Source organism: Panthera tigris, chromosome A2 (assembly GCF_018350195.1).
Source record: "Panthera tigris isolate Pti1 chromosome A2, P.tigris_Pti1_mat1.1, whole genome shotgun sequence".
Lineage (NCBI taxonomy): Eukaryota > Metazoa > Chordata > Mammalia > Carnivora > Felidae > Panthera > Panthera tigris.
Window position 1 is genome coordinate 18,432,267 of NC_056661.1, and position 26,776 is coordinate 18,459,042.

Consider the following 26,776-nt stretch of genomic DNA (forward strand, 5'->3'; position numbering starts at 1 on the left):
CAGAAATAACCCCCCACATTTAGAGTCAAGTGGTTTTTTTTTTTTTAATGTTTATTCATTTTTGAGCGGGGGGGGGGGGGGGGGGGAGGAGAGAATGTGTGCAAGTGAGGGGGAGGGGCAAAGAGAGAGGGAGGCAGAGGATCAAAGCAGGCTTGGAGCTGATAGCAGAGAGCATGATGCAGAGCTCAAACTCAAACTGTGAGATCATGACCTGAGTCTGATGCTTAACCAGCTGAACCACCAAAGTGCCCCTAGGGTCAAAGTGATTTTCAACAAGGATGCCAAAACAATTTGATGGAGAAAAGACAGTCTTTAGAGGAAAAAGTCCATTTTCAACAGATGGTGTTGAGACAACTGAATAGATCCATACAAAAGAATAAAGTCAGAATGCTACACCTCAAATCATATACAAAAATCAACTCAAAGTGGATAAGCCCAAATGTAAGAGTTAACACCATAAAATATTTAACTCCCTATCTCCCTTTTCTCCCTACTCACCCCTGACAACCACCGTTCTACTTTCTGTCTCATGCTACCTCATTTGGAAGTGGAATCAGCACTATTTGTCCTTTTGTGACTGGCTTATTTTACTCAACATAACGTCTTCAAGGTTCATACATGTTGTATCATGTGTCAGAATTTACTTCCTTTACTTCTTTTTAAGGCTGAATAACATTCCATTGTATGTATATACTACACTGCCCTTTGATCCATGGATAGATACCAGGTAGCTTCCAGCTCCTGGCCACTGTGATTGATCGATTGATGGTTTATTTTTGAGAGAGAGTGCAACTGGGAGAAGGGCAGAGAGAGAGAGAGAGAGAGAGAGAGAGAGAGAGAGAGAGAGAGAGAGGGAGAGGGAGAGAGAGAGAGAGAGTCAGAGGATCCGAAGCAGGCTCTGCACTAACAGCAGTGAGCCTGATACGGGGCTCAAACTCATGAACCGTGAGATGATGACCTGAGTCGAAGTTAGATGCTCAACCGACTGAGCCACTGACTCTTGATTTCAACTCCGGTCATGATCCTGGGATCTTGGGATGAAGCCCAGAGTCAGGCTCTGTGCTGAGTGTGGAGCCTGCTTAAGTCTCTCTCTTCTCTCTTCTTCTCTCTCTCTCTCTCTCAGACACACACACACACACACACACACACACACACACACACACACACACAGAATATATTCATCATTAGCAACCAACTTTTGTGCTTCAAGAGATACCATCAAGGGGTGCCTGGGTGGCTCTGTCAATTTAATGGTCAGCCCTTGATCATGATCTCAGGGCATGATCTCATAGTTTGTGGGTTCGAGCCCACAAGCCCTGCTCATGTATGTGCACTCTCGCTTTCAAAATAAATAAAGTTAAAAAAGACAGAAAGAAAACAAGAAGACATGGGGCACCTGGCTGGCTCAGTTGGTAAGGCATGTGCTGGCTCAGCTGGTAAGGCATGTGACTCTTTTTTTTTGTAAGTTTATTTCAGAGAGTCAGGGGCTGGGGGCGGTGCACAGAGCCTGACATGGGGCTCAAACTCACAAACTGTGAGATCATGACCTGAACCAAAATCAAGAGTCAGATGCTTAACCCGCTGAGCCACCCAGGTGCCCTGAGCACATGACTCTCTCTCTCTTTTTTTTTTTTAATGTTTATTTATTTTTGAGAGAGAGAGACAGAGTGTGAGTGGGAGAGGGGCAGAGAGAGAGAGGTAGACACAGAATCTGAAGCAGGCTCCAGGCGCTGAGCTGTCCGCACAGAGCCTGACGTGGGGCTCAAACCCATGGACCACAAGATCACGTCCTGAGCTGAAGTCAGACGCTTAACTGACTGAGCCACCTAGGTGCCCCAGTGAGCACATGACTCTTGATCTCAGGGTCCTGAGTTCAAGCCCCACGTTGGGTGTAGGCCCTACTTTAAAATAAATAAATAAGTAAATAAAAATGAGAGGACAACCCACAGAATACTGGCAAATGTTTACAAATAACATATCTAATAAGGGACTTGTATCTAGAATACATAAAGAACCTTAAAATACAACAGAAGAGCAGCTTAGGTGGGTGGTCTGGCTCAGGGTGTTGATTTGGATCCAGAATATATAAAGAACTACAAACTCAATAACAAAAAAATCAAAGAATCCGGGGCACCTGGGTGGCTCAGTTGGTTAAGTGTCTGACTTCGGCTCAGGTCATGATCTCATGATCCGTGAGTTCGAGCCCCACGTCGGGCTCTGTGCTGACAGCTCAGAGCCTGGAGCCTGCTTCAGATTCTGTGTCTCCTCTCTCTCTGACCCTCCCCTGTTCATGCTCTGTCTCTGTCTCAAAAATAAATAAACATTAAAAAAAAAAAAATCAGGGGCGCCTGGGTGGCTCGGTCGGTTAAGCGTCCGACTTCGGCTCAGGTCATGATCTCGCGGTCCGTGAGTTCGAGCCCCGCGTCGGGCTCTGTGCTGACAGCTCGGAGCCTGGAGCCTGTTTCAGATTCTGTGTCTCCCTCTCTCTCTGACCCTCCCCCGTTCATGCTGTCTCTCTCTGTCTCAAAAATAAATAAACGTTAAAAAAAAAAAATCAAAGAATCCACTTTAAAAATGGGCAAGGGATCTGAATAGACATGACCCAGCAATTCCATTCCTAGACATACATCGGAGAAAAACAAAAACCTATGTCCATACAAAAACTTGTGGACAAATGTTCACAGCAGCATTGAAAATACTCATCATATTCAAAAAGTGGAAACAAACCAAACATCCAACAACTAATGAACAGATAAAATGTAGTATATATATCCAAACAATGGAATATTAGGCAATAAAAAGAGAAAAGTACTAATACATCCTACAATATGGATGAAATCTGAAAACATTACATATGTGAAAGAAGGTGGCCACAAAGAACCACATATTAAATGACTCCCTTTATATAAAATGTCCAGAATAGGAAAATACAAAGTCAACTGGTGTTTGCTTAAGAAAGGGAGTTGGAAAAGAAAGGAAAGGAAATGATTACTAAGGGAATGGTGGGGTTTCTTTTTAGGATGATCAAATTGTTAGGAGATGGAGCACGTCTCTATGAATATACTGTATACTTATGACACTGAATTGTATACTTTAAATGGTTGAATTGTAACATATACGGGTTGTATTTTAATAAAGCTATTGTTACAAAATAAAACAAAACAAAACAAAACAACCTGCAGAATCCCTCCATTTGCCAGAGACGAATAGTCAGCCACTCAAATTCCCACCATTGCCTCTTAGAACAGCATTCTAATTTCTAGCTGGGTGCTTTGTTGCCTAGCTAAAAGACTACATTTCTTAGCTTCCCTTAATTAGATGTGGCCATGTACAAAGTTCTAGCCCATGAGATGTAATCAGCAGTGCCTGTGGGATTTCCACAAAGTCTTTCCTAAAGTGAAGTCACATGCCCTTCTTCATCCCCTTCCTTCTTTCTGCTGCTTAAACCTGGAACCAGGACTGCTTTCTGAACAGCCATCCTGGAATGTGAGGATGTAGAAGTGTGGATGAAGAACATGAATACCACATTCTGGAGTTGGAGGCATAACAGGTAGAAAGAGCCTGGATCCCAGTTGTTCTTGGGAGTCACCATCTCAGCCTCAGACTGCCTACTTCTACACTTCTTTTCTGTGAAAAATAATTGTCTTGTTTAAAATGGTATTTTTCAGGGGCGCCTGGGTGGCTCAGTCGGTTAAGCGTCCGACTTCAGCTCAGGTCACCACCTCACGGTCCGGGAGTTCGAGCCTCGTGTCGGGCTCTGGGCTGATGGCTCAGAGCCTGGAGCCTGTTTCCGATTCTGTGTCTCCCTCTCTCTGCCCCTCCCCCATTCATGCTCTGTCTCTCTCTGTCTCAAAAATAAATGAACATTAAAAAAAAAAATTTTTTTTTTAAATAAAAAAAAAATAAAATGGTATTTTTCAGGTCTTTGTTACTTGTAGTCAAACTAATCCTCAACAATACAAACCCACAAAACCAGGTTGTCTAAAGCGAATGTTTCCCAAACTGGAGTGGATTCAACAACCCACTGGGATACATGAGGGAAACAAGAGAAACACATTTTCTAAGTCCAGAAAACATAAGAAATTTAGCTTTAAAATTTAAATCGCAGGGGTGCCTGGGTGGCTCAGTCATTTTGAGCATCCGAATTCGGCTCAGGTCATGATCTCACAGTTTGTGGGTTTGAGCCCCACATCGGGCTTCCTGCTGTCAGCGCAGAGCCTGCTTCAGATCCTCTGTCCCCCTCTCTCTGCCCCTCCCCTGCTCACACACACTCTCTCTCTCAAAAAATGAATACACATTAAAAAAAACTTTTTTAAATTTAAATTGCATAAACTCCTTAGGAGAAGATTCCATAATGGAAAGGGCTCACAGTGCTGCCATCACTGATTTGTGACATCACGGTATGCTTAACATACTGCAATGAATATGTGCCTGGCTAAGTATATACAAAGGCAATACAAAGTTTTAATCAAACCCATAAAATGACCTAGTGATTTTAAAGGATCTTTTTTTTTTTTTTTTTTACACAAAAGCATTAGATAGAGGACAATACTAATAATGAAAGCATGACACTAAGCATATAGGTAAACAGGAAATGTGCTCAATATCATTCTTTAAATAACAGGAGTATGCAGGGGCACCAGGTTCACTCAGTCAGTAGAGCATAAAACATGTGATTCTTTAAAAACAAATTTTTTTTTAAATGTTTATTTATTTTTGAGAGAGACAGAGACAGAGTGTGAACAGGGGAGGGGCAGAGAGAGGGAGACACAGAATCCGAAACAGGCTCCAGGCTCTGAGCTATCAGCCCAGGGCCCGACGCGGGGCTCAAACTCATAAGCCATGAGATCATGACCTGAGCCGAAGTCGGACCCTCAAACGACTGAGCCACCCAGGTGCCCCCAAAACATGTGATTCTTATCTCAGGTTTGTAAATTCAAGCCCCACACTGGGCTTGGAGCTTAATTTAAAAAAACTAACAATCGGAGCATGGAATGAAAACAGTGTTGAGACCAGACTTTAAACTACAATCTGGCACTCTGGCCACCCCATTCAGCTCCCTCTTTCCCTTTTTGCTTTGGATTCCTAATGGATATGGGACCTGCCTCAAGGTCCTATACTTGTTTCCTGTGTGTTTTGTCTTCCAAGCAGACTGCAAATCATCTCAGAGCAAATAACCTATCTTACATTTCTTTGCGGCTTTATGTGGTTTGGTACTTTAGTGGGCATGTAGTAAGTATTAAATAGAAGAAAATAAAAAAAATCAAAAAACATTTCTTTGAATGAGAAAGGAGATAGATTACCTCATTTTCAGAATCCAGGGCACAGACATTAATGGATTTCTCTCTTAAAAATTGTTCCTCCATGTTTAGTCTGACTGCAAACATCTTGATAGGATTCATATATCATTTTCTGTTTTTCTCATGCTCTCAAAATCACTTCAAGATTTTATATACTCTATAGATTTCTTCAGGCCTAGTTTGTATCGGTTTGTGCCCAAAGTCAAACAACCAGAGCCTCACAGGACACAAAATTCATCAGGAAATCCCTGGCTCAAAAAAAGGCTGCCAGCTTTGAATACATCCTTCCTAGAAGGCACTCAATTCTCAAGAAATAATCTCTCTCAATCTAATGTGGTTAAAGACACACAAAATGAAAATGCCAGGGAGAACCAAAAAGGCTCTGGAACTTTTTCCTTATGGAACATGTGGCCCAGGAGAAGTGTAAAACCAATCAGCCCCTACTGCTGAGGAAGACAGAAATTACAAGTGATTACGGGACAAAATGAAAATGAAAGCCTCGAATTACAAGATGATTTATGGGAGTCTGGCCATACAACCAAAGTTGTTGACAAGAAGTGAAAAGTACAAACATCAGGTTATTTCCTGAAATGACCCAGGAAAATTTACTCTAGTCTTTCCTTTAACTTTGCTATAATCTAGCATCTTTTTCAAGTACATGGCTTGCCAGCTTGAAAGGAAATCACGCTGAGCTCTCTGCAGTCTCTCTGCCAGATGTGTCATTTTCTAGGCTGAATACGGTCTCAGAAATAATTCTTAAGAGCTTTGAGTAAAGGTTTATTTTTTCAGTAACCGTCAGCTATAACATATCTATTTAAGTCACCTGTAACAATATGTAAAGGACTGTAAATTTCTTTCATTGGTTCAAAATCTTTATGTAGGTTACTGTGCCGCCCTCACAAAAGTTGAAAGGAAAAAGAAATGACAAAAGGAGATCTCTGATGGTGCTGAGAGGGCACAGAAAATACCTACTCCAATTTATGTTATCTGCCATTACAAGACCAGTCTCTCCCACAATCTCAAAAAACTGTGTTTTGGTTGTGGACTAAACTTTGGCAAATTACATTAAGCAGTTACTGTTAACAAAAACAACCAATATTTTAACATATTTCTCACCCATATGCAAATAGAAACGGGTGTCCAAGAAAAGCAAGAGAAGGGCTACATGCAGTATCCCGTGTGATCCCATGCTTCATACTCAAAAGACACAAGGGCAGACAGCTCACTCACTCTCAGGAGCCACACCTGAGGCCTCCAGGGCAGCACCCGAGGGGGTGAGGTATCTCAACAAGCATCTCTTATGGGGTCTGGCATCACCAGAGGCACTCAGTGAACAACAACTCCTACTACTAAGGTCTCCCCCGCTGCCAGCTTTAACCTCATGTCCTCTTTTTAATTTATATAGTATTGCCACTTGTGGTATCACACACCTCCTTCATCTCTCCCTCTCTAATGGTTTCCTTCTCTCAGTCTACAATAAAGTGCAGAATGCCCCTATTTTAAAATAATAAATCTTCCCACATCCATGCTTACTTCTGGTTACCTTTCTCTCTCTGGCCTGTTCAAAGAAAAGGTATACATTTCTTCAGCTTCATACTGGCTTGCTTAAAATTCCTCCCATCTGCTTTCTGCCCAAACTTCTCCTGAAACTTTCTCAGAAATCACCAATGACCTACCTTCACAAAATCCAGTCTGCATTCTCCTTGATATTTTTTGTTGTAACTTACCTCCCTAACAAAATATGATCTCTGCTGTCTGTCTCCTTAGCTACAGCCTCCACACCTAATCACTCCCCCAAGACTGGGTTTTTCCCTCATTCTCCTTATACTTTATTCTCCGGGGATCTCAATTCTTCAAAAACTACTTTTATGAAATGTCATTCACAAATCTTTCTCTGACCCAGTCCCTGTTCTAAAACTCCTGATACACCTCCACTCTATGCTCCACTGGCATCTCAAATTCAACATCTCCCAGACATCATACCAATCTCTGTCAAATCTTCTCTTTCCAGTTACCTCAGTCTTGGTGATGAAAACAAAATTACATTCCTAAGGTACTCAACTCACTGTAGAAACCTTGTGGTTAAACAATTATCTTACTTTCTTTTCTTTGCTCCTCACAGCAAGACTGCTTTCAAGTTCTGAGGAATTCTGCCCCTTCATGGGTCTCCCTTCCACCACTACCACCACCCACTTTGAGTTCCCATAATCATTGTTCCAATTCAAGTCTTCAGTACTGCCTATCTGGGAAGAAGGCAAAATTCCAACTGGTCTCACCTCCCTTCTATCCTGCTTGCTGCAGCCAAATTCTCCATTCCTATGTCTGGGCTTCAGCCCATTCTGCCTTTGCTCAAGGCCTTCAGAAGGTCCTCAATGCCAAAATCAGGTCAAGACTCCTCAGCCTTACCATGAGGGTCCTTTAAAATACTAAAGCAGCCTATTTTCTCCTTTCATCTTCTCTCTCATCTTTATCACATACCTAATTCCGCTAACTGGCCTTGTAAACCACCCCCCCCCCACCTCAGCTCAAAGTAATGCCTTATTTGAATTTTTTCTTCCTTTCTTCAGAAAATAACACCTCACCTGTCCATCCTAATATTGCCTTCTGTTCCAAAGCCTTTTATTTTTTAAGATTTTTTTTTTTTTTTTTGCCTTTCCCCCTCCCCCCCTTTTAAGATTTTTTTTAAATTTTATTTTTAAATAATCTCTACGCCCACTGTGGGGCTTGAACTCATGATCAAGAGTCACATGCTCCACCAACTAAGCCAGCCAGGCACTCCCCAAAGCCCATTTCTTATTTCTGGTCCTACATCTTCCACCCCCGAAAATCAAATGTTGCCTCTAAGCAGGGCTTTGGTCCTCTCTTGGTACTTATATTCAATCACATCCTACTCTATGGGAGAGAGATAGCAGTTATATTTCTTGTGTACTTGACTCATATCCATTCCTGGAGTTTAAGCTCCTTCAGAACAGGTACCACATCTTGCTTGGCCTTTCCCACTTGGAGTTGCATAACTAATGGGGCAAGGACATGCTGAATGGGATGCTTATAAAGAGAAACAAAAACTCAAAGAAGGAGCATGTATCCCAAAAGTACTCCTGAAAACTTGACTCATTGGCACTCTCTGATCACTTTTCTTGCAGCAATCATAGTTTTTTATAGGACTCAGCAGAATGAAAAAGCAAAACAACAACAACAAACAGTTAAGAGTTTGTTGACTGAGAGGCACCTGGGTGGGTCAGTCATTTAAACATCTGACTTAGGCTCAGGTCAGGATCTTATGGTTTGTGGACTCGTGGCCTGTGTCAGGCTCTGTGCTGACAGCTCAGAGCCTAGAGCCTACTTCAGATTCTGTGTCTCCCTCTCTCTCTACCCTCCCCTGCTCACGCTATGTCTCTCTCTCTAAGATAAATAAACATTAAAAAGTTAAAAAAAAAAAAAAAAAGATCGGACAACTGAAATTCTTTTATTTATTTATTTAAGTGATCTCTGCACCCAATGAGGGGCTGGAACCCATGACCCAAAGATTAAGAGTCACATGCTCTTCTCACTGAGCCAGCCAGCCCCGCCTGGAAACCTGAAATTCTAATCAAACTACCATAGGCTAAGCACAAAAATACTGAAAAAGACTTCAGTGTAGAATACTATTTGGACCTGGATATATGCTATACTAAGTAGAGAATTTCAATGATATTCTCTTGAAAAGCAGACTATTATCTAGAGAGAGAAAAAGAGAGAGAAAGAGAGAGAGAGAAAACTAGTGGGAGAAGGACAGAGAGGGAGATAGAGAATCCCAAACAGGCTCTGCACTGTCAGCACAGAGCCCTATGCAGGCTTGATCTCAAGGACTGTGAGATCATGACCTAAGCCAAAATCAAGAATTGGACACTTAACTGACTGAGCTACCCAGGTGCCCCTCAATGGCCTTCAGTTTTAAATATATACTTCCCACCTAAAAACATCTCTGTAAAATGCTGCTAGAAAGCCAGGTAGCACCTGAGCAAAGATGACTGCTCTTAGTGGTTATTGTTCATAGTAGGATAGTGTACCAAGTATATAGGGCCTGGTTCTGCCCTCTGACTTACAAAGCCAAGAAAATTCCCTGGAAAGGCAACACAGGCAGTTAACAATATCAGTGGCTGCTGCAACTCAAAGTCACCTACAACAGTGAAAAATGAAGAAGGTGACCCTGACTTGGATATGGAGCCTGCCTTGCCTGGTTCCTGGCTTTGATAATAGACCGTTTCATTCTATAGGCAAAATGAAAGCCCCTCAGTCTTCCTGGTATAGTCTCACTCACAAAGTTACTGATGACCACACACACAAGAAGTCAATAAGACCTTCTGTGTCCAGAATGCTTGGACACAGAGCTTTAAGTTACAGCAAGAGGGTGAACTCAACAATGACACATAGGTGGCTGTCTACAGCTAGCATTCAATCATCTCGTGGTTGAAGCATAAAAAACAAAACAAAAAGAACCCTTTATAACTGCTAATGGTCTCTACTAAAAGAGCAGGAACCTTTTGTTTTACTTGTCCGAAGACTCAAAACTTATCAAAGGCTGGCTCTTCCTCAGAACTCAAGAGGATGGGACTTGGGGTGCCTGGGTGGCTCAGTAAGTTAAGCAACCGACTGTTGATTTTGGCTCAGATCGTGATCTTACGGTCCACACTGGGCATGGAGTGTGGTTAAGATTCTCTCTCTTCCTCTACCTCTGCCTCTACCCCCCTCAAGTGAGTGATTGCTCTAACAAATAAACAAACAGACAAACAGGATGGGACTGGCTTTGCTGCTTAGAAACACAGTGCTGGGAATGAATGGTAAGATGACACCTTTGTGGAAACCACCATCTTCCTTCTGCAAGAGGAAACGGGCTGTTGGGACATAAACTTTCTCCCCTGAACAGCAGTGAGGACAGAAGGTAAGAATGTTTTTTTTGCGCATGATGTGCAAATCCTGGCCAACATGGTCCTAAGTACTTGGAGCAATGCTCCTTTTCAGGGTGACTCCTCGGCTGGGACTGCTAATGAAGCACTTTTCAAAGCATATACCTCACTGGCCTTATCAGAGGCCCGGGATTTTGGAGGACAACCACAAGATAAACTTCACTGCCATATCTCATAGTGCTAATCGCATGCTGGTTGTGGCTCTCAACTACATTTCTGCCTATTACCTAACATACAACTTCAAAAAAAGACCAAAACACTATACTAACCATTCTTCTGGACTTCTTTTTAATAATACAAATGGTGCCAGAAGTTTCAAAATCTGCTATACTGCAACAAATCCTAACAAACTGTGTGGACCTTCATGAGTAACCATGATACCTTACACTGGTATATCACAATGCCCTTCCCATACATTTGGCAGGAACTTATTTGATCCTGAACTTCCAAAGGCAGATATAATTGTCATTCATTCCCATTTTATCAATGGGGAAAGAAGCTTAAGAGTTATTTGAATTTACTGAATGTAAGGCCAGTATGTTATTAAGACACATTAATTTTCAAACTGAAAAACCATTCTGGCCTAAAGCTCTACAGTTCCCCGTGTACTTTTAGAGAGGCTGCTGAAATGTAATCTGTGCAACAGGGACAGACAACAAAGGATTTACTCCTTGCCAAAGAGGCCTACAAGTCAATCATACTCAAACTCTATTAGCCTATTATTTCTGCCAGCAAACAGATAAACTAGGACACGTCTACAAACGTAAGCAAACGTGTTGTGGAAGGACACTTAACTGGTTACACGGTGGAGGGTGTGGGGGGTGGATGGGAATAGACACATGTGAAAAGAAGCTATTCTATTAAAGTGTGTGTATAGACACACACAAAATCTTTCTTAAAAATAGCTTTACTGAAATATAATTCATATACCATACAATTTACACATTTAAAGTATACAATTCTGGGGATCAAATGTACAGCATAGTGATTACAGTTAATACTGTATTACACACTTGAAAGTTGCTAAGGAGTAAATCTTAAATGATCTCACCACAAAAAATTATGGTGATTATATGACATGATGCAGGTGTCAGCTAATGAATAAAAAAAAAAAAAACCACTTTGTACACCTTCAATGTACACAATGTTTTATGTCAATTATACCTTAATAAAGCTGGAGAAAACTATACAATTCAATGGGTTTTGGTATATTACGTTACTAATGTTTAGAAGTTGTGATAATATATAACAAAATTTGCCATTTTAACCATTTTTTTCATGTTTTACTTATTCATTTTTGACACAGAGAGTGAGTCAGAGAGAGAAAAAGAGAAAGAGAGAAAGAGACAGAGAGAGAGAGAGGGAGAGAAAGGAAGAATCCCAAGCATGCTCTGTGCTGTCAGTGCAAAGCCCAACATGGGGCTAGGTCTCACAAACGTGATCACGACCTCAGCCAAATGAGTGAGATGCTTAACCGATTGAGCCACCCAAGGACATTGTAACTAATTTTTTTTACTTTTTTTTTTTTTTTTTGAGACACGGGGGGGGGGGGAGGGAGGGAGGGAGGGAGAGACAGACAGACAGACAGAGAGAGAGAGAGAGAGAGAGAGAGGGAGAGAGAGAGAGAGAATATGAATCTGAAACAGGCTCCAGGCTCTGAGCTGTCAGCACAAAGCCCGACACGGGGCTCGAACCCACGAACCATGGGATCACGACCTGAGCTGAAGTCAGAAGCTTAACTGACTGAGCCACCCAGGCACCCCCCCATTTTAACCATTTTTAAGTATACAACTGTAATACTGTGATTTATATATATTTGGTCTTAGTGTCTGTTCCTGGCATATGGCTCCTGAAACTCTTGTAATTTCCTAAATTACATGAACAATGGGAGGATTTTTTGTTATATTTGGTCTTTTGTCTTCAAATAGCTCCAGTTCCTGAAACAGCTCTGGGATGATCGATCAAAGTGAAAGGAGTGTCTCACTATTCATAACAAACTCTATTCAACCACACCTGAGCTTATGTCAGTGAAGTGACTTTGGAAAATCCCTAAAGATGGGGACTGGTTGCCAGGAAAACCAACCTTATGATTAGGGAGTTGCAACTTTGAGTGCCTGCCCCCCAAACTAGGGTAGAGAAGAGGGGCTGGATGTTGAAGCAATCACCAAAAGCCAATGATTTAATCAATCGTGCCTACTTAAAGCCTCAAAAAAACCAAAGGGCAGGATTCAGAGAGCTTCCAGGTTGGTGGAGATGTGCAGGGATTGAGAGAGTGGCACATCTTGGGTGGGCAGGCAAGCAAGCTCCACGCACCCCTTTCCACATATCTTGCCCTATGCATCTGGCTGTTCTTGGGTTATATCCTTTTACAATAAACTGGTAATCTAACAAGTAAAATATTTTCCCGAGTTCTGTAAGCTGTTCTGGAAAATCGACTTCCAGGAAGAGATCACAGTAACATGGAATTTATATTCAGTCAGTGAGAAATACAGGTAACAACCTGGACTTGCTACTGAGGTCTGAAGTGGGGAGCTGTGGGGCAGTCTTGTGGGACTGAATGTTTAACCTGTGGGATCTGATGCTAACTCCAGGTAGATAGTGTCAGAACTGAACTGAACTGTAAGACACCAGTCAGGGTTGCAGAAACATTTGGTGGGGGACCCTCCTCCATATTTGGTGACCAGAAGTATGAGAAATGGAAGATGTTATAGTGGCGTACTGAGAGTAAAGATACAAACAGGAGATGTTTTTTCCTTTACAACAATTCACTAGCAATAATTACATTTACAATGTTGTGCAATCATTGCCACTATCTATTTTCAAAGCTTTTTCATCACCTCAAAGAGAAACATCACCATTAAGCAATAACTCCCCACTCTTCTCTCCCCTTAGCCCTTGATAAACTACTCTAATCTACTGTCTCTATAAATTTGCCTGTTCTACATATCTCATATAAATGAAATTACACAATATTTGTCATTTGTTCTTACTTCACACAGCATAATGTTTAATGTTCATCGATGTTGTAGCATGTACCAAATTTCATTCCTTTTTATGGCTGCACTATTTTCCATTGTGTGGATATATCACATTTTATTTGTCCAGTCATCTGCTGATGGATACTTGACATTACTTTCACCTTTTAGCTACTGTAATAATGCTGCAATGAACACTGGTGTACAAGTAAGTATCTGCTCAAGTCTCTGCTTTCAACTCCTTCGAACAAATATACACCTAGGAGTGGAACTGTTAGGCATTCTATGTTTAGCTTTTTTCAGAACTGCCAAAATGTTTCCTACAATAGCTGTACCATTTTACATTCCCATTGGCAATGTACAAAGATTCCAATTACTCCACATCCTTGTCAACACTTGTTATTTTCTTTTTTGTTTTTTTAATTATTGCCATTTAAGTGGGTGTGAAGTGGTATCTCATACGGGTTTTTTTTTTTTTTTAAATGTTTTATTTGCTTTTTGAGAGAGAGCGAGAGAGAACAAGCAGGGGAGGGGCAGAGAGAGAGAGAGATACACACAGAATCCGAAGCAGGCTCCAGGCTCTGAGCTGTCAGCACAGAGCCCAACGTGGGGCATGAACTCACGAATGGCTGAGAGATCCTGACCTGAGCTGAAGTTGGATGCTTAACTGACTGAGCCACCTAGGCGCCCCTTGTATTTCATATGGTTTTGATATGCATTTCCCTAATGACTAATAATGTTGAGCATCTTTTCATAGGCTTATTGGCCATTTGTAAATCTTCTTTGGGAAAACATCTATTCGAATCCATTGCCCATTTCTGAACTGGATGGTTTCCACTATTTTGTTTGTTTCCACTTTCTTGACGGTGTCCTTTGAGACACATAAGTTTTTAATTTTGATACAGTCCAATATCTAATTTTTTCCTTGACTGCTGATACTACAACCTTGGATTGCGAATAACTTGTTCTGCGAGTGTTCCACAAGATAAGCAAACGTTTCTAATAAATTTTAACTTGATAAATGAGTGATGTCTTGCAATATGGGTGGTTTGTGATGCCAAATGTCACATGATCACAATTGAGCCAATGGTTCTTGAAATTCGCTTTTTAAAAAAAAAAATTTTTTTTTTTTAATGTTTATTTATTTTTGAGAGAGACAGAGACAGAATGCAAGTGGGTTAGGGGCAGAGAGAGAGGGAGACACAGAAGCAGAAGCAGGCTCCAGGCTCTGAGCTGTCAGCACAGAGCCCGATGCGGGGCTCGAACTCACAAACCGTGAGATCATGACCTGAGCTAAAGTCGGACGCTCAACTGACTGAGCCACCCAGGCGCCCCTTGAAATTCGCTTTGATATACGAGTGCTTTGGATTACAAAGCATGTTTCCGGAATGTATTATGCTCACAAACCAAAGTTTTACTGTAATTTGTGTCATATCTAGAAAATCACTGCCAAATCCAAGGTCATGAAAAACCTAATGCTTTTTTCTTTAAAAAAAATTTTTTTAATGTTTATTTTTGACAGAGACAGAGACAGAGAGAGAGAGAGAGAGAGAGACAGAGCATGAGTGGGGGAGGGGCAGAAAGAGAGGGAAACACAGAATCTGAAACAGGCTCCAGGGTCTGAGCTGTCAGCACAGAGCCCAACGCAGGGCTCGAACTCATGGATAGTGAGATCAGGACCTGAGATGAAGTTGGACGCCCAACTGACTGAGCCACCCAAGCACCCCCCTAATGCTTTTTTCTAAGCGTTGTATGGTTTTAATTCTTATGTCTTGATTACTGTTGGTTTGTAATAAGTTCTGAAACCAGAAGGTGTGAGTCCTCCAACTGTTCTGTTTTCTAGATTGTTTTGGCTATTCTGGGTCCCCTGGATTTCCAAATGAATTTTAGGAGCAGCTTATTGATTTTTGCAAAGAAGGCAGCTGAGGTTTTTAATAAGGACTGCACTGAATCTATAGATCAATTTGAGAATTATTACCACCTTTACAGTATTAAGTCTTCAAATCCACGAAGACAAGATGTCTTTCCATTTATTTAGGTCATCTTTTGTTTTTTGCAGTCCTCTCCTTCCCAGCTTCCTTCTTCTCCTTACATATGCCTAAACCCATATATATTTAAAGGTGGAGAAGTCTGGTCTCTCACCACTTTGTAGGAAATAATAGGGAAATGCCAGAAATAGTAAACACTTAAAAATGTTATTACAAACTTTTTTACTTTTTATTTACACATTTAATCATCGTAACTGCCCTATGAGACAGAGCCTAGTATTCTCATTTCATAGATAAGGAAGCTGAAATACAGAAAGACTAACTTGCTCAACTTAACTGGATTACTAGCCAGTAAGGTGCAGAAATGGACACTGAACAAATAAGCAATCTGTTCCAGAGTCCCTGTTTCTAAACACTCCACTTTCTTGCCCTCCTTCCTCACCCTCAAATGTCAAGAAGCAATCCTATAGTTCGTAGTGTCCTTTTCTCCTTTGCCTACCCAAGTAAACGTTAGTGACATTGTTAAAAATTAAGTCAATATGTAACTTAGGGGTTGCCTGGGTGGCTCAGTTGGTTTAGCGTCTGACTTCGGCTCGGGTCAGGATCTCGTGGTTTGTGGGTTCGAGCCCCAGGATGGGCTCTGTGCTGACAGCTCAGAGCCTGGAGCCTGCTTCAGATTCTGTGTCTCCCTCTCTCTGCCCCTCCCTGACTCATGTTCTCTCTCTCAAAAGTAAACATTAAAAATTTTTTTTTTTAAATGTAACTTAGGAGGATTGATTACTCTTCAATATTTCTCATTGAGTTTTTGATTTTTTGATCCAAAGTCCTATGGTTTTGGGGCACTTTGCTGGCTCACTAGACAGAGCATGCAAGTCTTGATACTGGGGTTATGAGTTCAAGTCTTATGTTGGGGGTAGAGATTACTTTTTTTTTTTTTTTTTTTAAGTCTTGTGGTTCTAAACCTATGTTACATTTATTTCATGTTTCCTAGCCTTTTATAATTTTTTTTGCACCCATTCTTTTTAGAATGTCATTTACATAAAAAAAGGAAGAAAAGAATTGCCAAACATCAAGTATGTTTGAATTGCTATGAAGTTAGCAACTCTTGGTTCTAGTGTGTCTTAAGTCTGCTTACTCTCACTGGGGGACAGATGGATGTCAAGCAAGGGCTGTGGCTTACGTAGCTACAGGAAACTCCGCTACAGTTAAGACTGATAAGTGGTAGCCAGCCCTTTTCACACTTGTTTTTACAAGTCTGATGATTTCCTGTGGTAACTACAGCCTATTTGCACTCCTGCCTGCCTTGCTCACACTTGCAGTGTGGAAGTGGTCTGTCCATCAGACATTTTTTAGCAGTTAACAGTGGCTGCTTCCTGCACTTGGGGCAGGTAAACCACAATCACACATTAACATTCAATTGTCTCCATTTCACATAGCAGTCTGGTAATTTCTTCATGTTTCTGTGACCATGATGTAGATGCATATATGTCTAAATAGCTTCCTGAAGGCTTTCTGGAGTGCTCATTTAGCCTAGAATTTAGTATACAACATTCTAGCCTTCCTAGTTTAACTGAATTGGAAATTAGTAATAACTGCTCACTGGACAAAAAGTAAATACTGTAAGACACTAATGACTGACCTAATGCCCTATATTTTTAATCCTAAAATCATTATTTTTCAATTAACAAAATAACTTGTTAAGGCAAGTATCTAGCCATAACACTTCAACTAGCTGCTATTTCCTTAGGAATCCTGGGTTTCTAGTTAGTGGTTCTGAAAGTGGTCCTCAGACTAGTGCTATCAACCTCACCTGACAACCTGAAAGAAATGCAAATTCTCAGCTCTGACTACAAACCTACTGAATCAGAACTTCTAAGAGTGAGTCCATTAATCTGGGTTTAAACAAGCCCTCCAGGTAATTCTGACTCATGCTCAACTTTAAGAACCTCTGAGTTAGTGTATGTGTAGCTTTACTGTATGGGTAAAATGAAATACCTACCCACCACGCACCCAGAGCTAAATTTTACTGAGTCTTATAATTTCTCTGAAATCTTTTTATCTGCTTCTTAGTGATTGTCTGAACTACTCTTTTGGCTTCTATTATAAAATCTCAATCTACATTTTAGAATGTTTCATAGGAATCTTATTTCTCCAATCAGATTGAATTTCTTAGTCCAAAGTAATCCTTTTTCAAAAAAGCAGCTTTCTAAAATGGCCAATAAACACAGGAAAAGGTATTCAAAGGTGAATGAAAAGATATCCGATGTTCATGAATTTAAGGACTTGACTTTAAGAGAGAGTGAGCATGAGCAAGGGGGAGGGAAAGAGAGAGACACTGGGATCATCACCTGAGCCTAAACCAAGAGTTGGACGTTTATCTGACTGAGCCACCAGTCACCCCAAGGACTTGATACTTTTAATCTAACAGTACTGTACAAAATGATCTACAGAAGGGCGCCTGGCTGGCTGGGTCAGTGGGGCATAAGACTCTTGATCTCAGGGTCATGATTTTGAGCCCCACACTGGATGCAGAGATTACTTAAAAATTTTAAAAATACACAGGGACCCCTGGGTGGCTCAGTTAGGTGTCTGACTCTTGATTTCGGCTCAGGTCATGATCTCATGGTACATGGGATTGAGCGGCGGTGCCGGGCTCTACAATGACAGCACAGAGCCTGCTTAGAAATCTCTCCCTGCCCCACCCCTGCTCGCGTGCAAGCTTGTACACCTCTCTCTCTCCCAAAATAAATATTTAAAATAATAATAATAATAATGGCACAAAAACAGACACTCAGACCAATGAAACAGAATAGAGAACCCAGAAATGGGCCCACAAATGTATGGGCAACTCATCTTTGACAAAGCAGGAAAGAATATCCAATGGAATAAAGACAGTCTCGTCAGCAAGTGGTGCTGAGAAAACTGGACGGAGACATGCAGAAAAATGAACCTGGAACACTTTCTTACACCACACACAAAAATAAACTCAAAATGGATGAAAGACCTAAATGTAAGACAGGAAGCCATCAAAATCCTCGAGGAGAAAGCAGGCAAAAACCTCTCTGATCCTGGCTGCAGCAACTTCTTACTTAACACGTCTCCAGAGGCAAGGGAAACAAAAGCAAAAATGCACTACTGGGACCAAAATAAAAAGTTTCTGCACAGCGAAGGAAACAATCAGCAAAACTAAAAGGCAACCAACAGAATGGGAGAAGATATTTGCAAATGACATATCAGATAAAGGGTCAGTATCCAAAATCTATAAAGAACTTATCAAACTCAACACTCAAAAAACAAATAATCCAGTGAAGAAATGGGCAAAAGACATGAATAGACACTTCTCCAAAGAAGACATCCAGATGGCCAACCGACACATGAAAAAATGCTCCACATCACTCATCATCGGGGAAATACAAATCAAAACCACAATGAGATACCACCTCACACCTGTCAGAATGGCTAACATTAACAACTCAGGCAACAACAGATGTTGGCAAGGATGCGGAAAGAGAGGATCTCTTTTGCATTGCTAGTGGGAATGCAAACTGGTGCAGCTACTCTGGAAAACAGTATGGAGGTTCCTCAAAAAATTAAAACTAGAACTACCCTACGACCCAGCAATTGCACTACTCAGTATTTATCCAAGGGGTACAAGTGTGCCGTTTCAAAAGGACACATGCACCCCCATGTTTATAGTAGCACTATCGACAATAGCCAAAGTATGGAAAAAGCCCAAATGTCCAGTGGATAAAGAATATGTGGTGTGGGGGCGCCTGGGTGGCTCAGTTGGTTGGGCAGCCAACTTCGGCTCAGGTCATGATCTCGCGGTCCGTGAGCTCAAGCCCCGCGTCGGGCTCTGTGCTGACAGCTCGGAGCCTGGAGCCTGTTTCGGATTCTGTGTCTCCCTCTCTCTGACCCTCCCCTGTTCATGCTCTGTCTCTCTCTGTCTCAAAAATAAATAAACGTTAAAAAAAAAAAATTTTTTTTTAAAAAAAGAATATGTGGTGTGTATGTATACATATACATACACATATATATACATACATACACAAAATGGAGTATTACTTGGCAATCAAAAAGAAATGAAATCTTGCCATGTGCAACTACATGGATGGAACTGGAGGGTATTCTGCTAGGTGGAATTAGAGAAAGACAAATATGACTTCACTCCTATGAGGACTTTAAGATACAAAATAGATGAACATAAGGGAAGCAAAAATAATATAAAAACAGGGAGGGGGACAAAACATAAGAGACTCTTAAATATGGAGAACAAATAGAGGGTTACTGGAGGGGTTGTGGGACGGGGGGACAGGCTAACGGGTAAGGAGCATTAAGGAATCTACTTCTGAAATCACTGTTGCACTATACACTAACTTGGATGTAAATTAAAAAAATAAATTAAATTTTATTATTATTTTTTTAACGTTTATTTTATTTTTGAGACAGAGAGAGACAGAGCATGAATGGGGGAGGGGCAGAGAGAGAGGGAGACACAGAATCGGAAGCAGGCTCCAGGCTCTGAGCCATCAGCCCAGAGCCCAACGCGAGGCTCGAACTCATGGACCGTGAGATCGTGACCTGAGCTGAAGTCGGACGCTTAACCGACTGAGCCACCCAGGCGCCCCTTTTTATTTTTTTTTAATTTTTTTTAAAATAAATTAAATTTATTTTTTTTTTAAATATATGAAATTTATTGTCAAATTGGTTTTCATACAACACCCAGTGCTCATCCCAAAAGGTGCCCTCCTCAATACCCATCACCCACCCTCCCCTCCCTCCCACCCCCATCAACCCTCAGTTTGTTCTCAGTTTTTAACAGTCTCTTATGCTTTGGCTCTCTCCCACTGTAACCTTTTTTTTTTTTCCCTTCCCCTCCCCCATGGGTTTCTGTTAAGTTTCTCAGGATCCACATAAGAGTGAAAACATATGGTATCTGTCTTTCTCTGTATGGCTTATTTCACTTAGCATCATACTCTCCAGTTCCATCCACGTAAATAAATTAAATTTTAAAAAGAAAATAATAATAAACAAATGGGATAAGATAAAGACACCAGAAATAAACCTTCACAAATATGGCCAATTGATTTTTGACATGGTACCAAAATATTCTATGAAAAAGGACAGTCTTTTCACTAAACAGTGCTGGGGGAAACCATATATTCACATGTAGAAGATTTTAGACTCAGGACACCTAGGTAGCTCAGCTGGTTAAGCATCCAACTCTTGGCTTCGGCTCGGGTCATGATCTCATAGTTCATGGTTTTGAGCATCTTGTTGAGATCTGTGCTGACAGTGCAGAGCCTGCTTGGGATTCTGTCTCCACCTCAAAATAAAATAAACTTTAGACAGGCCCATGTGAGCAGATTCCAACACATGCAACTGCCTGGAGAGAGGGAGCCAGTGTCCTATGTCAGAGCTGCTGGTGGGGAGGAGCAGCCGCTGCCACCCAGGACTGGGCTCTTAGGGAGGAGGAGACAAGAAAATGGCAGACGACCCCAGTGTGCTGACAGGAATGTGGAGATCTGGAAGATCAAGAAGCTCACCAAGAGCTTCGAGGCAGCCCGCGACAATGACACAAGCATGGTACCGTTGATCATTTCTCCCAAAGATCAGATTTCCCAAGTGGCAAAAGTGTTAGCAGATGAGTTTGGAACTGCATCTAACATTAAGTCATGAGTAAACCACCTTTCAGTCCTGGGAGCCATTAATTACATCCATACAACAAAGACTCAAACTTTATAACAAAGTACCTCCAAATGGCCTCGTTGTTTACTGTGGTACCATTGTAACACAAGAAGGAAAGGAAAAGAAAGTCAACATTGACTTTGAACTTTTCAAACCAATTAATACATTGTTGTACTTGCGTGACAACAAATTCCATACAGAGGCTCTTACAGCACTACCTTCGGATGACAGCAAGTTTGGCTTCATTGTAATAGACGGTAGTGGTACACTTTTTGGCACACTCCAAGGAAACACAAGAGAAGTCCTACACAAATTCACTGTGGATCGCCCAAAGAAACATGATAGAGGAGATCAGTCAGCCTTGTTTTGTTCATTTAAGAATGGAAAAGTGACATAACTATGTTCGGAAAGTAGCTAAGACTGCTGTACAGCTGTTTATTTCTGCAGACAAAGTGAATGTGGCTGGTCTTCTTTTAGCCGGATCAGCTGACTTTAAAAGTGAACTAAGTCAATCTGATAGGTTTGATCAGAGGTTGCAATCAAGTTTTAAAATTAGTTGATATATCCTATGGTGGTGAAAATGGATTCAACCAAGCTACTGAGTTATCTACTGAAGTCCTCTCCAACGTGTGATTCATTCTTCAAGAGAAGAAAATAGGATGATACTTCGATGAATCAGTCAGGACACAGGGAAGTACTGTTTTGGAATTGAAGATACACTAAAGGCTTTAGAAATGGGAGCTGTAGAGATTCTAATAGCCTATGAAAATCTGGATATAATGAGATATGTTCTTTATTGCCAAGCCACAGAAGAGGAGAAAATTCTCTATCTAACTCCAGAACAAGAGAAGGATAAATCTCATTTCACAAAGAGACAGGACAAGAACACAAGCTGACTGAAAGCATGCCCCTGCTGGAATGGTTTGCTAACAACTATAAAAAATTTGGAGCTATGTTGGAAATTGTCACACATAAGTCACAAGAAGGATCCCACTTTGTGAAAGGATTTGGTGGAATTGGAGGTATTCTGTGGTACCGAGTAGATTTCCAAGGAATGGAATACCAAGGAAGAGATGATGAATTTTTTGACCTTGATGACTACTAGGTAGTCGACATGGGTCTGGCAAAACATGCCTCACCCTCTAGCATCCAACCCAAGAAGCATACCCATGGTGGAATCCAAACAGATCCCTGCCTTACAATTGGAACACTTCCAGAACTTAATCCACGGGCACTGGATACTGAAAAGAAAACCAAAACAAAACCAGACCCAACCCTACACTTTGGTTTGTCATGATGTCAGCGCAGCAGCCTACAACTAAGTTCCTAAAATGCCACTTTGGACTAATTTAAGAAAGTATCCCAGTTTTTACTTTTACTCAATAGTGACATTGGTTGCTCTTGTACTTTATGGAAAAAAAAAATGGTTTTTTTAACCTTCATACATAGTATCAAAAATACTTAACTGCTGTATACCTTCAAAATTTAATAGAAATGAGATCATATGGTTTGTTTCTTATCTTGATTGAAGAAAAACTGCTGCATTTTGCAGTGACCCATTTACATGGCATTCTCAGCTTAGACTGCATGAGAAGAAATACATGCGGTGAAATGTTGGAACCAAAAAATAAAATAAAATAAAAACTTTAAAAAAATCTTAAAAAAAACTGTAACTGTCTACAAAGCTGGCTTCATTAAGCAATTAAGCAATATAACAAATAAGAACTTCACTGAGAGGTAAGTAAGAAAGATGTTGGGATAGAGAAATCAGCTCAGGGATCAAAGATCAAAAACTTAAGTCGGGGGCACCTGGGTGGTTCTGTAGGTTAAGTATCTGATTCTTGATTTCGGATCAGGTCATGATCTTAGGTTCATGGGTTCAAACCCTGTGCTGACAGTGTGGAGCCGGCTTGGGAGTCTGTGTCCCCCTCCCCCGCTCGCATGCCTGTGTGCTCACTTGCGTGCTCTCTAAGTAAATAAAATAAATAAATAAACTCAAAAAAAAAAAAAAGGAAATTTAAGCCTGGATCACAAAGCCATCCTGGATCACAAAGATAACTCCTGGATATTAAGGACTGCACTGCATTAGCAATGTTTTCCAACAAAATTCTCTGAAACTGAAAGTCCAAGTCTCCAGGTAAAGGGTCCAATTCACTGTATTCCAATATCATCTGCATCACAATATAATTTTATAAAAAGTAAAGGCATATTTGGTCCTAGACACATCTTCTTTCTGCCTAGGAATCCTCCCCACCTCTTGTCTATCTAGTAAATATTCACCTTCCAAAATAACAAAAATCATACTTTTAAAGTTTTTTTTAAGTAATCTCTACACCCAATGGGGGGCTCAAACTCATGACCCTAAGATCAAGAGTGGCACGATCTTCCAATTGAGCCAGCCAGGTACCCCAAAAGTCACTTCTTTCCTGATCTCTGCCATTTCCCTTTCCCTCCCTACACAACCTCCTTCATAAATATCTTCACACTTATTTACCACTCTTATTTAACGGAGATTCTCTTTACTAAATTGAAAGCTAATTTAGGGCATGGGTAGTATTATTCATCTTTATACCACCAATGCCAGGAGCACATGGATGGATCAGTCTGTTGAGTGTCCAACTTTGGGTCAGGTCATGATCTCATGGTTTGTGGGTTTGAGCCCCAAGTTGGGCTTGGCGCTGACAGCACCTGCTTCAGATTCTCTGTCTCCCTCTCTCTGTCCCTCCCTCCCTTCCCTGCTCATATGCCGGCTCTCCCTCAAAAATAAATAAACATTAAAAAAAAGAAAAGTGTACCACCAATGATGGACACCATTAGGGTACCTATGTGTGTTTCCTGAATGAGGGAAAAAAAAAAAAACACAAAAAACACTATGTAATCTACCAGTGGCTGCTATATACAGAAAAAAATTTTCAATTTCAATCCACCTTTCAAAGGAATCACGTGTGAAGCTCTACTCAATACCATGAAGAAAGACTTCCCTCATATCTGAATCATACATAAGCAGGGAGGAAGCCAAAAACTTCTACAAGTTATAAACTGGAATATAAAAATAGTGGGAAAAGTATATAGGGGGAGCAGAATTATTGTTTGAAGCACTTTGAACAGAAGAGAGAGAATGTTAAGTCTGCACTCTCAGGCACCTGGGTGGCTCAGTCAGTTAAGCGTCCAACTTCAGCTCAGGTCATGATCTCACAGTCTGTGAGTTCAAGCCCCACGTCGGGCTCTGTACTGACAGCTCAGAGCCTGGAGCCTGCTTCGGATTCTGTGTCTCCCTCTCTCTCTGCCCCTCCCCTGCTCATGCTCTGTCTCTGTCTCAAAAATAAATAAAAACATTAAAAAAAAAAGTCTGCACTCTCTTCCAAAGACGGTACTATCATAGTTTTACTGCCCAACACAGTAGCCACTAGTCACGTGTCTATTTCTTAATTAATATTTTAATTAATTGAAATTTAAAAATTCACTTCCTTGGTCCCAATGACACATTTCAAATGCTCAACAGCCACAAAGGACTATTGTGTGGACAAGACAGACACAGAACATATCCATTATCACAAAAGGTGTAATTCTAAACAATTCTGCCATGGCTGTTTGGCAGATGCAGGATCTTATTCAATGTTCTCCTCATTTTCTTGCATGCTACAAAGATCTTCCAAAGAAAATATACCCATAATCTCATGCTATAGGTTTCCTAGAAAGCATTTACAGCAAACATCAGGTCATTTAAAGATAAATTCTGGCAGGCACTCCCACTCATCCCTCATGCCTCCTCCAAGTCAGTCCACTCTTCCACCCACTACTTCAGTAGGATGACAATCACCTCCTTCCTTGACAGGTCCAGCCTTGTCTAAATTCTTATCTCCTTACATCTGATCAGCCTAACACAAACCTAGAGTTTTTAATGGGCCATTCCCTGTTGCTAGAGAGCAGCCTTATCTGAAAGAAAGTCTTAGAGAAAACAATACAATGTAATTAAGTGCTGTAACACAAGTTCTTCCTCTGCTGTATGAACAAAGAGAAAGTAAGCAATTCTGCTAGAGGCTTCAGAGAAGGTAACATCTGACCTAGATAAGCAATTCTGCTAGTGGGCTTCAGAGAAGGTAACATTTGACCTAGACCTTGAAGAATGAGGACAAGTAACCTGAGGGGAGTTGAGAGTGGTAATGGCTTAGGAATACTTTCCTAATGTGAGTAACAGCCTGAGCAAATGACCTCAATGACCCTAAATATAAAAATTCAGAGGGGCGTCTGGGTGGCTCAGTTGATTAAGTGTCCAACTCTTGATTTTAGTTCAGGTCATGATCTTATGGTTTGTGGGTGCAAGTTCCACACAGGGCTCCATCGGGCTCTGCGCTGTCAGCAAGGGATTTTCCCTCTCCCTCTCTGCTCCTCCCCTGCTTGCGCACTCTCTCTCAAAATAAATACACAAATGTTAAAAAAAAAAAAAAAAAAAAATCAGAGAGGAGGGGCACCTGCCTGGCTGGCTCAATCTGTAGAGTGTGCACCCATGTTGGGTGTAGAGATTACTTAAAATAAATAAATAAATAAAATCTTAAAGAAAAAAAGGAATTCAGAGAGGAGACTGTTGGAAAATGAAGCTAGAAAGATGAATGGTTACACTGGAGGATCTGGAATGTCAATACACAGCAACCTGTATTCTATTCTGTAAACGAGGGAAAGCCACTGGAAAACACAATCAGATCTGTGATTTACAAAGACAGCTTTGGCAGCAGCATTTGAAATAGCTAGAAGGTGGACTGGGCAGGGATGAGAAGACCATGATGAGAGTATGAGAGTGCCCTGGAGAGAGAAGCCTAATGAAAAGGTGAGGTGGAAGGAGCACAATCTAATAGGCTTTTCCTAACACTACACACATTTCTGTCCTACCCCCACCCCCCTGAACCAGTTGAAAAAGATTAGTGCCCAGGTAAATTGTTACTGCAGGTAAAAACAGCATAGCCCTCAAGTGTATAGAATGGGGAGAGGCAGTGATCAATCCACAGAGACTGCCAGTAACATGGAAAAGGTAGGCACAAAAAACCCAGAGATATTTATATTTGAAGAGAGCAGTCAGAAAGCTATGATGACAACCAGCACCAAGAGAAAGGAAGAGGGTACTTCAAGGAATGGCTTCATATTATATGGCTAGCAAAAAGGGCATGGGCACAGCAATCAAAACCCTTTCAGTTGACCACAGGGGAAGAGTAGTAGACTGTGGTAGACTGAGAAGAGGAGGGCACGGAGGTCGGTAATATAAAATGTTCTTTCAGAAAGTTAGGAAATACATGTTACAACATGGATGAACCTTGAAAACTTTATGTTCAGTAAAAGAAGCCAGTCACAAAAGACCAAACATATGGTTCCAGTTATATGAAATGTCCAGAACAGACAAATCTACAGAGACAGATTAATGGTTGCCTAAGGCTGGGGGTTGTGATGGGAGACTGGGGAATGACAGTTGAAGAATATAGGAGTTTCTTTTTGAGGTGATGAAAATACTCTAAAATTGATTATACAACTCTGTGAATATACTAAAACCCACTATTTGTACACTTTAAATGGGCGAATTGTATGGTATATAAATTGTACCTCATAAAACTGTTAGCAGGAAAAGTCCCACCCCCTTCCCCCCCAATTAAGAGAAAAAAAGGTCTGGAATGTGTGGTAGACTACCCATTGTCTGTCTGCCTCATTATCGTTCCCTTTCCTGGTCATACAGCTGCCAATAATAAAGACTACATTTCCTGGACTCTGTTGCACCTAGGTGAAGTCATTAAGGTCTGGCCAGTGGACTATATGCAGAATTGATGCAGGATAGAGGAGACTTGCTAGAGCAATGTTTTGAGATTAAGGGGAGTATATCTAGTACAGAAGTGGAA

At 41.1% G+C, this 26,776-nt stretch overlaps 1 protein-coding gene and 1 pseudogene across 2 annotated transcripts in view; one reads left to right on the plus strand and one right to left on the minus strand.

Moving 5' to 3' along the window:
* RHOA (ras homolog family member A) overlaps positions 1–26,776 on the minus strand; it is a 63,086-nt gene that overhangs the window by 12,627 nt on the left and 23,683 nt on the right. The window lies entirely within an intron of this gene.
* LOC102952274 lies at positions 20,695–22,289 on the plus strand (annotated as a pseudogene).